Here is a 15,494-nt window from a genome sequence, read left to right on the forward strand (position 1 = left end):
TTGCAAACCCCCCCCCCCAGCCCCTAACACAAATCGCATCCTCGTGCAACCCAAAAATGACCCCTCACAAGTGGCCACCGAGTGCCCCCAGCCCCGCTTCACAAGGCCAGGGCTGCCTGGCAAAATTCCGTTGACCCCCCTTTCCACAGCTCAGCAATGTTTGTTTGGGCAGGCCAGGAAAACACCGCTTTTATAAACCATCCCAGTAAAGTTCAGGTGAGTAGTAGGTCTTGTGGCTGAGCTGAGCTAAGTCTTCCTGACAAGTTTGCAAGGCTTTGTGGAGAAGGGCCCTCCCAGGTCCCCCATGGTCTGGATTACAGGGGGTCTCCCTTTTCTGTTTCCATCCTCTGCTAATGTTAAAGTAAGGAAGCATTGCCTCAGCTTAGTGACTGGTTTCTGCACTGGCTGGTGGGTATGCTCTCAGACTTGAGAAAGGGGTTTCCCACAGTATGAAAACCTCCTTTTACTTCCTATTTGAAACTGTAAATAGGGGGAGGGGATCATCTGAATTATTTCTCCTGTATGTGGAGAGGAAAGGTTCTTCCATGATTTTCCATCATCCATTTTAGGGGCTTAGTTGGCCCTGGCACACTAGGAGCTGAATGTCCCTTGCAGCCCACGGCCACTGGAACAATAGAGGGTCAGTGAACATGTTGCTATCCCCAATATTTTGCAGTCCTTTGCAATTGCCTACTCTGTGTGTATGGCAGAGCTGGCCTTCTCTTTGGGGCTAATTCCTCCCCCCCCCCCCCATTTATCTTTTAGAAAGATAGTAACCTCACACTCAAGAGTATACAGTTTGCTGCTCTGTTTCTATAATGGCTGCCAGACTATGCTACTTTCTCCCCTTACCCCTATTGCTGCCATGTAAGACTTGTGGGTGAAGTTCCATGGTCTGCAGTGTGCAGGAGGCCAGACTAGACAATCATGATGGTCCCTTCTGGCATTAAAGTCTATGAATGTAGGCATAGTTAGAGAGAGTGGCGTAGGTTGGTTTCTGTTAGGGTAACAAAGTGGTTGATCGGGGGAAGCATCTCAGACAGTATCTGTGAATTCCCACATGGAATCTGTGTGTCATGGCAGAGTGGATTTCCTGTGACTCTGATTTTTGTGTACCTTTTAGTCACATGTCTCTTGTTGAGTCTTTATGGCTGGTATGAAAAGGCTGAAAACAGATCCACAGAGTTGGCTCCAGTGTCAGTAGGCATGAATTGGGGTGTGGTGAAGTTTTCCTTGTTTTAAAATATTTTTTTGAAAACTGTTTGAGCTCTGAGTATTGCTGAGAATCCATGTTATATATCCTAACAAGTTATTTTTCCCAGTGTTTTGAATACAGTGGATAGATATGTCATATCATGTCCATGTGATTATCATATTCCCTTTTATGACAAGTGGTTATGATGTTATGGACCTGAAGCCAGAAGTTATCAAGATGCAGCTAGATAACTATTGGGGAAAATGTTAATTGGAGAATATATTAAAACAGAATTACCATGGTGATGGATGAGAAATAAACCAAAGATAGATACAATCAAATATTTTATAAGCACACACATTTCACTAATTTAACAAGCTATTATAGAATTTCCATATCAGAGGGTGCTCTTGCAAAATAATTTGGAAAGATGAATAAAAAGTTTATCATTTAGCATACTCCAGTCTTGCTGTCTCTTGGTGTCAGAGCTTGTAGTTTGAAAATTATGCTTGTGGGGAAAAATAGCATCTTAGCAGGTAGGTGAAATTAATGTTTCTGTCCAATTAGGAACAGTCTATGATTCACCTGTTTCCTCTGTTTACTGTACAATACACTTAAGGGTGATCAGAGAAAGGAAGCATTAAAATCCATTACTTCAATAGTCAAATAGTGTCACACAGAATTTAAATCTAAGATGGATAAGTCATGAGGAACTGCAGAGACAATAGTCAGATTTAGAGTCGGGTACACTGAAGTAGAATGTGATATTTTAAAATAGAAGTGAAAGGTTAAACTTTACAAATAAATTAATCCCAAATAGTAATTCTTTAGGGCATAATAAAGTATTTAAACATTTACAGTTAAGAGTTACTTAAAAATTGGATATTTATCACTTCAAGAAAACAGCTGTCTACAAAATGTACAAATAAAGGCCAAGGCCCAGAATACCTATGTGCTGTCTTGTGTGAACTGCATTCTTTTTGAGTTTTCAGTAAATTGATGTGACAATGCAGCAGTGATTTTAGAATACTTGCTAGTCAAAGCCATTGAAAGGTTAGGATAACATTTGGCTAACATTTTACTCTCTCATACAAAGTAGAAGTACTTAATCAGAAACTGAGTGGTCTGGATGCTTTTTAATGGAACAAAAACTTTTAAGTGTTCATTATTTAATAACTTTTAGATGTAGAAAATACATTCATTTAATCATAGTGGTAATTAAGAAGTGAAATAACTTGATGCATTTAAGAGGTACTGCATGTGAAATGCTGTTCCATGATATTAGCTTTTATTTTAATATCCTCTCCCAATTTTGTTTTTATATAATCCTTGCTCTCAGCTGTATATTAGGTTATTGTAAAAGTAAGACTTCCACCTTTAAACAAAAAGCTGGAATGTGTTTCTTACAGACTAACAGTATTTTAGCCTCTGCTGTGTGTCACTTTAACAGTATGGTATTGTGGACCTCCACAATTCAGGACAATCTCCTGTAGATGCAGCTCTTCTGTATTGGTATATGAAGTGTTACAGACCATAGGAGGGAAAAAAGGAGAGAAGTATAACTATTTCTAGTGCATGTTCTGAAAATGGTATTTGAAACAAGAAGAGTCACAGTATGAAAAAATCATACAGGCCTCAGGTCATGACTTCCCTTGAAAAGGGGGACCCCATTTGGTGGATAGGCCTCTGGAAGTTCAAAATATTTTGTTCTGTGATAAAGTACCACATGTATTGTACAGGAAATAGTTAAGTGGCATTGAAAAACCATATTAGTTTGAAAAGCTAATTTAACAATAACCCTTTTTATTTAATAAAATTACACATTTGCCATTTATTTTTAATTTGTTTTCTACTTCATCCTTTTTTGTGTGTGGCAGTCTTCACCACAAGGCATTATTGTTTTACTTTGCTAATTTTGACCTCAATCTTGGTACAGTTGGCACCATTATTTGCAATGGTATTTTTTAAATTGAATATTAAAATATTCAGTATAAAGTATTTCCCATCCCTTCTAAAGCATAAATATCTAGAAATATATTTACAACAATGAGTTTTTATAGAAGCTAAGTTTTGCATACCTTTCTAATGACTAGGAATGTTTTTTCCAGTCCAGCATAAACTGGCTGTAAATTACACTTTCTAATATTAATTGACTAATGTGCAGTCTGAAAAATATCTTGATTAATGGTAGAAATGTTGTGTGAATCTGTGTACGTTGCAATTCATAACTCTGTATACATGCACACACATGGTCCTAACTCAGTATGAGAGAGAAATTCTTCCTTCTCTTTTACTCATACATATCTTTGGCTTTTAAAAAGTCCATCACATACATCTTGTAGTCTAGGTAGTTGGCAACCCAGTAAATTGCCACAGTACACGTTTCTATGGAAATAATTGAGATGTAATAAATAAAGGCACTGTGAGGTCACAGGTTTCCCAATTCAACTTAGAAGGAAAACAAGTATAAATTATATAGATCTATGCATAGCATTTATAACTTCTTCAAATAGTTCTCTTTTCTGTATATTTATTTCACATTATATAACAGCTTTTATATTTAGTAACCACTGTTGAGATTTGTGCATCCATTTCCATGCAAAAAGCTTAAGTACTAAAATGGGATAACTGTGCCTGTGATGTAAGGGCGTTTTTTACGCGTAAAATACAGGTTGACTGCATGTTAACAGTGAAAGGTGCACAATCTTTGTCATTACAGTAACAAACTAATTTGACAGAGGTAACGAATGTTGACAAGTTCTTAATTTTAAATTATAAATTATATAGAATGAAGGTTTGTAAAACAACTGGATGACATAACAACCCTGCACTTGTTCTGTAACACTAGGTCTCTGGTTCAGTATAATAAAAAGTTGCAATAATTACTATATTAGTAACCATCCATTTAGATTGGTAACTATGGAATTTTATCTGATGTGGAATTTAAGATCTGAAATTAAATACATTGATTAATTTTAAACATTAATTTGAATGGGAAAATTTAAAAGAATCCAACCTTACAGTTGATTGATGGAGAGAACATTCTACTTAATTTAAGTGAAGCTGACTTAAGAGAGGGTCAGGCTAGCATAAAAGAAGATGATATGCTGAGTCCTTGGCAACTTATAACATAATTATGTCATTTATAGTCTACATGCTGTGTTAACAGTTACAAAGTTGTAAGATGCATGGCTACCCTAAAGATTTTTTTTCTGTCTTAACTGTGTACTTGCAGGCAGCCAAAAAAAATTTCTCCAAAAGTGAACAAAATCTTTTTTTTGTCAAGTTGTCAGTAATATGTTTTGTCAATGACATTTATAGTTAATATTTGTAAAGAGGAGATGTACGTTATTCAGATTAATTCAAATCAATTGAATGTGAACCTCAGACCCATAATGAAATTGTGAACATCACAATGCACCATTAATTTCTTTGATAGATGTGATCTTTAATAAGTTAAAAGGAAATATCTTTAGAAGTTTTTCTTCTACCAAACTTTATAGAGGTGCTGTATTCTAAAGCTGCCATTTGACTGACAGTGATAATTATTAATGGTTTCTGTTGAATCCTATATTAAATAATAGCTTATGGTACAGCTTACTTATGTTTGAGAACCAATTAAACAAGAGAGCATGTGAGATACTGGGCTCCTGGTAATAGAACCACAGGTTCAAGGTTCTACGTAATTTAATTGAAGAATTACTTGAATACAGTTTGTGGGAACTACATTCATATTGGCACAAGGTTTTAAACGTCAGATGCACTTTGGTTGCTGAATTTGACGGTTCTGCAAATTGCTGTCAGATTGCAATGGTATTTTGTTCATAAACATGCTAGTCAGTAATCAAACTGTTTTGCAAAAAGGATGCACTAATTAAGTCTAGATTTGTTATCCTACTTGAAGTTGCAGAATTGCTGTCATATTTTTTTGCTTTCAGTTGGCAAAAAATGCTGATAGAAACTTTTGGTTCACAGCATACCTGCCTCATTTGTGTCAGTCAAAAAAACAAGGTTGCTCTGTACTTCATTATATGCAAAGTAAATAAAAATACTTCAGCCGTTTTCTAGGCTCCAATTAGTTGATTGTTATGAATGATCTTCTTTAAAGGAATGCTGTTTTACCTATCCGCTCATACAAAGGTTTGATTTTTAATGTCTTGTGAAAAGGATTCTCTTTGTCTTGATTGATGTCAAGAATAAAAGCGTGATGGTAATATCCCTTTGAAAGCTATTGTATTGTCAGCTCTGGCTGACAGCAGGAGGCCCTCCTAGTGCTATAGATTAGCGCTGTGAAAACACTGACATTTTCTTTGTTATATTGCTGTTGTTCTGCTTGCAAAGTCAATTATACAATGTCGGAGCTCGGTTACAGAGTTGACTGTGGAAGTAACAATGTCTTTCATATGTGTCTTAAAGATATAATTTTCTTTTTTTTCCCAGCTGATAGAGAAGAACTTGACGGTAGTGGAACAGTACATTCTTCAAATTAAATTTTGACAAGTATAATCATAACTGCCAAATACAAGAAACTTGTGTGATTATCCTTTAATTTTACAGTTCATTCAAGTTTCAGTGGATTCTTATTGATACAGTGAAAGCAGCAGCTAAAATAGATAAAACTCATCTCAAGTAAGATTTCACTCTTGATTGTTCTGTACCAAGCGTAGCATTTTTGGGATTTAGCATCATTGAAGATGATATTGGTTCATTGTGCTGTTGATACCATGAGAACATTTGAATCCATGCAGTATGTTGAGCATGGACCTTTAGATTTTAGCCTATGTAGTAGTTTTTAAATTTGCATGTATAGTTTGTTATAAGAGTCCAGTGAGGTTTCCCATGAGCTCCAAAAGTCTTTCTTTTTTCTTTTTTTCCCCTCCCCCACAGTCTAGTTTCCGGGGAAGATCTCCGTATTGTTTAACGGGCTTACTGATTGGAACTCAAGTCTTGTATGGCAAAAACCTTTTAATTGTGAGCTGGTTCTAGTAGATATAACTATTAAATGTAAGGAAAAATTGAAAAGTGTAGGACGGGTGAAGTGAAGGGCTTAAACAAAAATTGGCAGCAGATAGAAATCTAATGCTTTTAGTCATGTTTCATCTAATTTTAACCACTGGAAAATAACGTTACAAGGCAATAGATGCTAGCAGAGAATGCTTATTGTTTCTTCTCTTGTGTATATACTTATATACTTGTGTAAAATCAGAGCAGCATAAAGAACATCATTCATTACTGAATTGCCACAAATGACAAATAACCATCAGAAAGCCCTTGTTGGGAATGTTAATTGTGGGATTTCTAAATTACTATTATAAACTAATAGAGTAACAAAAGATTCCACAGTTACCAGTAATTTGTAAGGATTTATTTTGTTTTTCTTCAATAATTGAAAATTAATGTCTTGAAATGAAAGCAGATGTTCATGCCATCCTCTGAACTAGGTATAAAAATGATGATGTTTTGCAGATGTGTTAAAGTTCTGTAAATACAAACTGCCTTACCCTAGACTGGGTTTTAGTTTGGCTCTATCTATTGATTAGTGCCAACAAAACTTTTATTTTAAAGCTATTTGAGTAACTAGATTGAAGTCATTTCAGTATGAAAAATGCATGGGATGGCATCCAGGGATCAATAATTACAATGAACATTTACAAAACATAACTTGTTTGTGGGTCAGTAAATGACAATAGTTTATTCATATACTAGGGTTTACCTTTAGTTTGCTTTTAATAAATATACAGTGTTTACATAGGTATTTTTACAAGACTAGTTTAATCTCTTATTTTCAGTTTGTAGGGTCAAGCTCTTGGTGCTCCACAGCACTTTAAAAATATGAAACCCACTATTTGATTTTAAAAAAATTGGATACATTTACCCTCATGCATAATCCCAAACTACGTATTCTGGCTAGACTCTTAGCAAATTATCCCCCAGGACAAAAGATATTAACCAACCATACTAATTGAACTGCCTTATGAATTCCAAATCAACCCCTTTATCTAGCCCATCAACTCATAAATACTACCTCCCAAAAATGCCCAAAAAAGATGGCTGCTACGGTGTTTCATAGAATCCTAATAAATATACTTTAGTAATGAATTGTTAGTAATATGAGACCTATTTACATCTCTCTTCTTTTAAATATTGGATGACAAATGGGGTGAGACTGCCTTTTTGGGGGGGATTTTTTAATGAGAATTTAGGTTTGTGGATTAGTGAAGTGAGAATTAGCAAGGACCTACTATACTGTGTAAATATATTCAATATAATTTTGGAGTCTAGAACCAAAGCCTTGGGCTACATTTGTACTTTGTGCAGCTTCTTTCATGAAGTTGGTTTGTAAACGTCGAAAACCAGGTTAGTAGGCTTCTTAGAGGAAAGAAAAAACGTCAGTTTTAAGGACTACATCTCATTGTCTACACCTGAATATATTGTTTGTAGTACTGAATAGTGGTGGTTTGCCAGAGCTGTTTTATGGAGTGGGCTAAAGCAGAGGTTCTCAACCTTTTTCTTTCTGAGCCCCCCCACTATAAAAACTCCATGGTCTACCTGTTCCACAACAACAGTTTTCTACATATAAAAGCCAGGGCTGGCTTTAATGGGTAGCAAGCAGGGCAGTTGCCCAGGGCCCCATGCCACAGCTAAGATGCTCAGGCTTCTGCTTCAGCCCCAGGTGGCGGGCTCAGGCCCCCAGGCTTCAGCCCTGCATAGCAGGGCTTAGGCTTTCTTCCCTGGGCCCCAGCGAGTCTAACACTGGTTCTGCTTGGCAGACGCCCTGAATCCTACTTGCGGCCCCCCAGGGGGCCCTGGACCACTGATTGTGAACCACTGTTCTAAAAGAAGGGTATTAAGATATTAAATTGTCTCTTCGATGAAAAAAAATCACAAAGCAGGCATAAGCTTACAGAAATTTTAGTAGTATTTTTAAAATATTTGTATGGGGGACTAGATGTGGCTGAAAGCTCATCAATACGATTTGGGACATATTTAAAAAGATAGCTGCAGTCCAATGAATTGGTCTATGTTGTTAGATTTCCACTATATGACTACTTTTCTATATATTGTTGCTGTACCAGTCTGCATCTAAACTACTTCATTTTGTTGTTAGCATTTGCGTAGAAACAAAGGCTTTTTGCTTTCTATCAACAGACTAAGCAACAGAACAATGTGGAGTGCTTGCAAATGCCACTTGTTAATCATATGCAGTGCATTTATTAATTTTTTCTTTTCCCTCTTGGATATATTAAGTCAACTTTTTAGCTTTTTATGTAATTGAAATTTGCCCTTTTGTTACCTGGGCATGAATTATTTTTGAAATGTTGTCATTACCCGCCCTGCTGTGAGGTTTATCTCTTCTGTTCGTCCTAATTAAATAAAACATACTGTTGTTCACCAATCTCATGTTGAACTGAATTACCTGCCTCAAGGCTTATAGATGGTCATTGGGCTTGCTTGCTTCAGTGGCAGGCATTGACTAACACATTTACTTTTAGATTTTCATTTCAAAGGGATCAGTTTGTGTTGTGTGACACGTGAATGGTGAATGCTTTACAGAACTTTAAGAGCTGTGCAAACAGTAAAGGACCTATTGCTACATATGTAGAACAGCAAGTAGAAATGCAACCCAGCCTTTGTGATAGAAGAGAGCTTCCATTATTGGAAAAACACCAAGTAGTCCTAGTATTTCTGTTAAGTACTGTAAAGGGTTAACTGATCTTACTTTTCTTGGTATGTGGCCCATTTTAGAACCCACTCTACCTCCCAGGCTCTGACAGGACAACTTTTATGGAGTTGATCCTCTCAGACCCAATATTTTCTCTTTGCTAGATCAGAAACTGAACAGTTAATTCTTTCTTCTTTATTGTAACTGTTGTGCCTAGAAACCATAGTCATGGACGAGGACCCCATTGTGCTAGGCACTGTACAAACATAGAACAAAAAGACTTCTCCTCTTACCTTTTTCTGTAGCTGAAACCTGGTAAATAATGCTCTCCTTCAGAATAGTAACAGTCAGTATTTCTCCAAGCAGAGTAACTAGATTTAATTCTGATTAGAGAAAGCAAAAGATGTATTTGTTTTAAGACACAATAGAGAAAAATACATATATAGAGAAAAATAATTTGTTTAAATGCACTGTATGGATGCTGTGGAAAACGTAATGCTCACTAGTGAATTTACTAATGATCTCTTACGATTATAAAGGTAAAGTTAAATGGTTACTGTGTTACAGTTTGGCATGTATGATTCATGTTACACTTTCCAGAGGTTTGGTCAAATGTAGCCCACTTCTGCTTTCCAGATTTTTTTTTTTTTTGGTTTAAATACAAAGGGCAAAAAAGATAAGTTCTTTTGTTCCTGTTGTAATATGCATGTTTTGTGAAAATCCTTGAACATTATTCTTATCCTTCTCCAACCCCCTGACTATAAAAATGTCCCTTGTTTTCACCTCCACCATGAAAATATATCCCTCTGTTGGATACCCACAGGTTTAACCACCCAGTTCATTGGATCCACAAAAGCTGTTGTTAGTTCTTGTGTGAAAGAATTTCTCCACAGATCTTTGAGAGCAGTGGGCAATACTCCAGAGAGAATCCAGCAGGGCTGATCTAGGTTGGTTCTTGATGCCACCCTTTGCATGTTTCTTGATTTCCTCACTTGTCTTAGGCCTGGTCTACACTAAAAAGTTAGGTTGACCCAGGTGTGTTGCTCAGGAGTGTGAAAAATCCACCCCCTGAGCAGCATAGGTAAGCTGACTGGAATCCCAGTGTAGACCGCACCACCTCTTGAGAAGATGGATTACCTATGCCCATGGCAGAACCCCACCTTTTGGCGTAGGTAGTGTAGTGCTTTGTTGTAAACAGCAGTGCCACTGTAGTGTTTCGAGTATAGACAAGCCTTTAGATCGGTGATTTCTACGTTAATGTTCAGATAGATTAGTCTTGCTTTCAGTTTGGTGAACTGAGTGTGGAAGATCTCTTGTTAAGATAGAATCACTATATAATACCTTGAAATCCAGTGACTTTGGGGGGGAAAGGAGAGGGGAAGATGAAGCCCTGCACTGGGAGAGCACTTATTGCCTTCTCCTGCTCTTTTTGAAGTTAATGGAAGTTTTCTCATTGACTTTCACTTGGAGCAAGATTGGATCCCTAAAATACATAGTAAAGGTCTGATCCTGTTCCTGTTGAAATTAATGGCAAAAGTTGCATTGACATCAATGGTGCTGCAACAGACCTAGCAGTCTTGCAGGGTGAAATCTTAATCTCATTGTAGTCAGTGAGAGTTTTGTTGTTGACTTCAAGGGGGTCAGTCTTTCACCCTCAGGTGTTGTTTACATCAGAAATGAGAGCTCAAGTGAGCTTCAGATATCCATTGATAATACTCACTGAGCACCCAACACAACAGAGAACATCTCTTCCTTCTTTTATCTGCCCATTTTGTCAGGTCACTTCTAAGGCCTTGTCTACACTACAGTTTTGTCAACAAAAGTTATGTCGACACTAAAAAAGCACTATCATAAAAATCAGTATTGCATGTTCACACTCGCACTCTGCTGACAGAGGGAGTGTCCACACTTGGGGCACTAGCATCGACAGTGTGAGTAGTGCATTAGGGTACCTATCCAACGAGCCAGCTCAACACCTTCTGCCGCTAGGTTTCATGGGAAGGCTGAGCAGATCGCGGCACATCTTGTGACCGGGCTCAATGTCCCTTGATGCCTTGCTTTCTGTCCCAGAATTCCTTAAAGCTTTCTTTTGTGGCATTTTTCAATGGCCCTTGTTTGCTGTGTACATATGACATCTGATAACTGTCATGAAGACATCGCAAATGGCAGTGCAGTTAATCATGAAGTTTCTAACTGAAGAAGACTCCCAGCTGCCTGCCATGCTACATGATATGGGTAGGAGCAACCTAAGATTGCTTTTGGCATTCATGGAACAGCAGCAGAGGATGGACTGTCGCTTTTGGGCTTGGGAAACAAGCACTGAATGGTGGGATCGTATCATCATGCAGGTGTGGGATGATGAGCAGTGGCTACAGAACTTTCGGATGCGGAAAGCCCCCTTCCTGGAACTGTGTGCGGAGCTCGCCCCAGCACTACGGCGCAAAGACACCAGAATGAGAGCTGCCCTATTGGTAGAGAAGTGCATGGCAATCGCTATGTGGAAGCTGGCGACTCCAGACTGCTACCAGTCAGTCGTGAATCAATTTGGAGTCAGGAAGTCGACCATTGGGGCTGCGTTAATGCAAGTGCAGGGCAATTAATCGCATCCTGCTACGAAGGACCGTGCCTCTGGGAAATGTGCGTGAAATAGTGGACGGCTTTGCAGAAATGGGTTTCCCTAACTGGAGGGGATATAGATGGCACACGTACTCCAATTTGGCACCAGATCACTTTGCAACAGAGTACATAAATAGGAAGGGGTACTTCTCCATGGTGTTGCAGGCACTTGTGGGTCACCGTGGGCGTTTCACTGATATCAGTGCGGGATGGTCCGGGAAAGTGCATGATGCACACATCTACAAGTGGAGACTTTCTTTCCATACCAGAAGATTACAGTGGGGAATGTTGAAATGCCCATAGTGATCCTGGGAGACCCGGCGTACCCCTTACACCCATGGCTCATGAAACCTTACACAGGAAACCTGGACAGCAGTAAGGAGCAGTTCAACAACAGACTGAGTAGGTACCGGATGACCATGGAATGTGCCTTTGGTAGATTAAAGGCACACTGGTGATGCCTTTATGGCAAGTTAGACCTCAATGAGGATAATATTCCTACGGTCATAGCCGCGTGTTGTACGTTGCATAATCTCTGTGAAGCTAAGGGTGAAAGCTTTGCTCGGGGTGGAGTGTTGAGGTAGACTGCTTGGCTGCTGATTTTGAGCAGACAGATACCAGGGCTATTAGAGGGGCCCAGAGGGAGGCAATTCAGATCAGGGAGGCTTTGAGGCAACACCCTGAAAATGAGAACGGGTAATGTATAGCTCTGTGATTGGTGCTGCAATGTTACGTTACATGTTGTTTAGCTAGGAAGCAATGATGACATTTGGTGCCTTACGTTTCAGTAAGCAAGTGATTAAACTGCCTGTGCATGTACTGGTAGTGCTTGCTATCTCAGTTTGTAGGAAACAAATAAAGGTGAGTTACCGTTCAAAACCTTTGCTTTTATTGCACAAGAAACTGCACGCGCGCACGCACACCCCCAAAGATGCTTGGTGGGAAAGGAAGAGGGAGCGCTCCACATGGGGAAAAGATCACATACTCTGTGAGGGTCGTGATGCAGCCAACTAGGGGGAAAAAATAATAAAATTCTCCCACACTTTTCAACAGGCGGGGGTCATTGTACTAGATGGCTCATTGCTGAGGGTAAGTAGGGAAGCGAGGATACATCCACTATATGCTTGTGGCTTCCGTCTTGGTCCCTGTGCTGCTTGCCTGTGTGATGCTTGCCGAATGGCGCGGGGAAGTTTCTTACAGTGGGGGAAGGAACAAAGCAGCTCTACCAAGGAACCTTCGGCGGAGGATTACGGAGTACCGCCTGGAAACTTTCTTAGAGATCTCTCTGGAGGATTCCCGTGAGATCTCGGCGTGCATCAACACCCTGTACTGCCGAACTGATTAGTTACACAGGGAAATGTGCAGCTCACAGAAATGCAGCCAGCTTTTTACATTTCTATGCTCTGAACCCACCTCCGCGCTACATAAACCACAGCCACTTACTCGGCTTCTCCTCTCCTGCTTCTTGCTCACCAGAGAACAACTGCTGAGACTGGTACACCTCCGGAGTGTTGAACAGTTCCTGGCTGCCTGCCCCACTGAGCAACCCCACTGGGAGCTCCACATTGTCATCTAACTCCACCTCTTCATCAATGACTTCATCCTCTGGGTTGGGTCCTCTTTCCTCCGCCTCCACGTCCACTGAAATATCCACGGGGCTCTTGGCGGTGGAGGTGGGGTCACCACCGAGGATGGCATCCAGCTCCTTATAGAACCAGCAGGTCTTAGGTGCAGCACCGGAGCGATGGTTTGCCTCTCTCTCCTTCTGGTACGGCTGCCTCAGCTCCTTTATCTTCACTCTGCACTGCACTGTGTCCTGATCATAGCTCTTTTTGCACAAGCTTTGAGAAATCTGCCCATAGGTATCAAAATTCCTACGGCTCAAGCGTTGCTGAGACTGCATTGCCTCCTCTCCCCATATACTGAGCAGATCCAGCAGCTCCTCAGTGGTCCAAGTGGGAGAGCGTTTGCTGTGATAATCTCCCATGGTCACCTGGGAAGATGCGATGAGACCTCTCCACACCGAGCAAACAGGAAATGGAATTTCAAAAATCCCCAGGGCTTCTAAGGGGGAGGGGCAGATGGGTGTTTACCTGGCTGCAGGGCAGTGGAGTTCAAACTGCTGACCAAAGCAGTCATGATGGGCATTTTGGGACACCTCCTGGAGGCCAGTTAAAGCGATAAAATCCATTGGCACTCTGTGGACCAAAATTTTGCACAAAAAGTCTTATGTTTCTCGTCGGGGTGGTTTTATTTTGTCACCAAAACAGGGTATTTTTGCTGCTAAAAGTCGCATCATGGCATGTGCACGTCCACTGTTTTGTCGACAAAAGCTGCCGTTTGCCGACAAAACTTTGTAGCATAGACAAGGCCTAACTTAATCTTTAGCAGCGGCACCAGACAGGTTAAAATGACAGAGGAAAAAGTGGTGCTCTGGAGTTACAGGCAGTGAATAAAACTTAGGGGATCAAGAGGTGTATTTAACATCCACTTAAAAAAGTAGGTAAAAATGTGAAATGAAGAAATTAAAAGTAATATTCTGCCTTATTCCACCCTCCATGCCACCCAAATTAAAAAAATAACTGAGAGGAAGCACTGAGGAAAACATGCTGGTGAAAAATGCAATATTGAACATTCAGGAAAAGAAAAATAAAAGGAAAATAAATTTAAAGACATGATAGTCTTGTTTTTTCCCCTTTAGTACTAAGAAAATACAGGAAAAAAGTGCTTTGAGCCCAACACTATTTCTGCTGCAGACATCTGAACATAAAAGCTACCTGATGGCTAGTTGTGACATTTGGCACAAACATTACATTATCTCATCTGGAAATGTGTGTATGTATTTTTATTTTTTAAATTCAAAATGACCAGAACAAACACATTTGAAAATCCAAACAAATGCCACAAAAATAAGAGGAAACAAGTAAGCATACCTGGAAAAATAAAAAACTACTACTAATGTAAAACATTTACATAAAAAAACTTGCTCCTTTTTAGTTCTGCCAATATTTTTTTGCTAGTCTTTATGTAGTACATTTTCTTGCCAGAAAATGTACAATGAAGTGTACCCTCAAAAAGATCTAGTTCAAAAAATTGTAAACAAACACATTATTTAAGACAGTAACTCCTGGAGTTGCAACTTTTTTGTGATTATGGCAGTGTTTGAACTTGTCCAATGAAGACTTCCAAAGAAAGTGTGTCTGGTTTTTTTGTTTTTGTTTTTTTTAAACCCAAATCCAAAACCCAGAGTCTCTGTGCGGAGATTAGTGAAAAAGCCCTGGGATTTTGAACACAATTTATATGTAACTTTCAGTTTCATATAGCTGTAATTTAATTTTTTTTTTTTAAACAGGTAAATGCAGTTTTGTCTTAATTCATTTGTTCAAATCCTTTACTCATGTGAATAATCCTGTAAAGGTTTACTGGGTAGGGGGTGAAGTTTCTGTTTCTTCCATTGTCAGATGAGATTGAGAGGTTTCACATTCAGATAAAAGAAAGAGGGCAGGATAAAGTTCTGCAGCAATGGTGTGCTCTGCTCTTCATAATTTCCTTGACTTCTTCTGACCAGACCATTCCCCCAAAAGGTATGCGGAGTGTGGGAGAATACTCTGGTCTCAGAGCACTGGGGCGGAGAAGCAGGGAAGCATAGGCCATTTCTTGGAGGAGGCTGTGAGGGCTCATGTTATTTATTTTAGGTTATGTTTTCATTGCAAAATAAGTTCATTGTTACCTTCAGGTAACTATCTTGATGTAAAATCCTAGTGGAGACATGGCGTGGGCAGTTTTAGCTGATGTAGAGAGTTGAGATCAATTCTAGGTGGAGAGGGGAACAGCTACCTCCATATAAAAAACACTTTTTTTTTTCCAAGTCAAGTCAAGACAAGCAATGGGCTTAAAATGCAGGAAGGGAGGTTATGCTGGACATTTAGAAAACACTTCCTAACTGTAAGGGCAGTTAAGCACTGGAATAAATTGCCTAGGGAGGTTGTGGAATATGTGTCATTGGAGATTTTTAAAAGC

General features: G+C 39.3%; 1 protein-coding gene across 8 annotated transcripts in view; it reads left to right on the top strand.

The window, feature by feature from the left end:
- The window catches only part of ZNF423 (zinc finger protein 423), a 317,131-nt gene that overhangs the window by 1,302 nt on the left and 300,335 nt on the right, over positions 1 to 15,494 (top strand). The window contains exon 1 of one of the 8 annotated variants that reach the window (XM_043526248.1): positions 119 to 216. The exons of the other annotated variants lie outside the window; for them this stretch is intronic. The gene's annotated coding sequence lies outside the window, so the exon portion shown is untranslated. Of the gene's footprint in view, positions 1 to 118; positions 217 to 15,494 lie in introns of those variants that run through there. 8 annotated transcript variants of the gene reach the window in all.

This window comes from Chelonia mydas, chromosome 12, assembly GCF_015237465.2.
Source record: "Chelonia mydas isolate rCheMyd1 chromosome 12, rCheMyd1.pri.v2, whole genome shotgun sequence".
Classification (NCBI taxonomy): Eukaryota; Metazoa; Chordata; order Testudines; family Cheloniidae; genus Chelonia; species Chelonia mydas.